Here is a 2500-nt window from a genome sequence, read left to right on the forward strand (position 1 = left end):
TGTATTTCAGCTGGACACATCACTAGTTAGACCCCATCTAGAATACTGTTTCCAATTCTGGTCTCCAAGTATTCAGAAGGATATACATATATATATATATATATATATATATATATATATATATATATATATATATATATATATATATATATATATATATATATATATATATATACTTCTTTATGGTTTCATTTATAATTTTGGCCTGCCATTTAGCTCCCAATATTCTTCTGAGGGATTTGTTTCCAAATCTACAAACACTGTTTAATATTTCCATTAGATTTTGAGAGAGAGAGAGAGAGAGAGAGAGAGAGAGAGAGAGAGAGAGAGAGAGAGAGAGAGAGAGAGAGAGAGAGAGAGAAAGCATATCAGTGATTTTATCCACATGATCATATTTAAAGATTGATTAGGTTGCCTAGCGTCGCAACTACAAAGGTCATTGACACTAGGCGGCGTCATAACTGCCAGGGTCACTGACGCCTCAAGGTAGAATGAAACGCAGTAAAAGAGTATTTAATCATCATATCATATCCCTGAAGACGGAGAGGATTTTGGAACGTCTAAGTCAAATTGTGTTTTTCTTCTTAATAACTTTGAGGCCATTATGTAAAATTTTAAGAAATTAGACATCACTGAATTTTTTAATGCTTATATTAGGAAATAGAATTACTTCCACAATAGAAAATAAAAATTCTAAATGATTCTCAATTGTTATTTTAACTAGTAGTTAATTGTGTAGAATTGAAAACCATATTCTCCATTCCATATCTTCAATTCCGTCTTAAGTCTCCGGAAGAATTCTTCAAGATTTCCTTTAGAACTCCGGAAGAAATTCGCTCGGAAGTGGTTGATACAAGACTTCCTTCCCTACTTTGAACATATAATTTCGCACAGTAGATTTTAATTTATATAAGCACATATTGATAGATATAATAATATTATCTTTATCTAAAGTACATTTGTTTGGTTATCAAAACTATCAATAAATATAATATTAATGTCTACTGACTCAAAATATAGTATAACATTCTCCTTATCATTTCCTTGAAACTTTTATTCTAATAACTTCTAGAAAGTCATCTCACTCTTCTTACGGGTTGCCAACGCAAGAGCCCGTGTCTTACACAAGGTATGGCAATCTACAGACACATACACACACACTCACTCTTCAGGGATATGAGAGAATGCTTAAATAATATTTTCGTTCTGTCTCTACATCGGTTTCTTGCTGCTCCATCATCATCATCATTAACTTTTACTTCAGATATTGTTGAGGTTATTTCCTTACGTTCTGTTCTAATTTTTATTAGAAATATACCAAGATATTTACGGTATATATATATATATATATATATATATATATATATATATATATATATATATATATATATATATATATATGTATATATGTATATATATATATATATATATATATATATATATATATATATATATATATATATATATATATATATATATATATATATATATATATGATCTTCGGAGCTATATTAGTCAAAGTCACCGATACTAGATTGAATTCCTATGAGCGTTCAGACTAAAATCTCACAATATCGCCAATCTGCAGTGGCCAGCGTGGAGATGAAAAATGGCCCACCTCTAGACAAGAACTCCAATAATTCCATTAAAGCTGCGGATTTTTAGGAAAATTAAATTAATTCACAGTAATTTTTTCCTTTAGAAATGATTGAGGAAGTTGAGACAAGTAAAGGCGAACACGTTTTCCGAAGGGTAATGCATACAACCAGAGAGAGAGAGAGAGAGAGAGAGAGTGAGAGAGAGAGAGAGAGAGAGATTGTATAGCAGTATCACGAGAAAGAGGCTTTAATCCCTTTAAATAATTTAATATTTCCTATTTTACAATAACTTTCTTATTTCACCGAAAAACAGAATTACTTAACTTTATTTGGTCATTGGATGAAAATGCTTCTGGTTACATGTTTACTTGTTTAACGACTTCGATTCCCAAACAGCGTTGCCAAAAGCTTCGACTTCTCTGAACATCGAGATCTACATTGTAGAGCTACCAGGTGTTTCCTTATCTCACCATGAAGTGTACTGGAATAAATGCAGACGACTGTACTTGTGTCTCGATGTGATTTCACCAACAGATCCAAGATATCACTAATACATTATCCATTGCTGACAGCCTTTGCATTGATGGGATTACCATTTCATATAAACCAATCAATAATTATGGTAAAAGAAAGTCAAAGTGTTTTCTACTACAAGAAAGCCAATATCCAACAACGCTAATTTTTTTTTGCACTTTTCGTATGCCTTAATGTACTGATCTCCGTCTCCACTTTCTTTATCGGGGAAATTGATTGATTTGTTTGAGATTCTCTGGCATCCTGATATCGAAGGTCATTGACACCCTCTTCTTTTATTACAGGTCGAAATCAACAATTGTGTTGATGGATGGGGTGGATGTGATTGCCACATGGCAAGAACAGTTGAATGATAAATGGTGAAAGGC

The sequence above is a fragment of the Palaemon carinicauda genome, chromosome 3 (genome assembly GCF_036898095.1).
Source record: "Palaemon carinicauda isolate YSFRI2023 chromosome 3, ASM3689809v2, whole genome shotgun sequence".
NCBI lineage: Eukaryota > Metazoa > Arthropoda > Malacostraca > Decapoda > Palaemonidae > Palaemon > Palaemon carinicauda.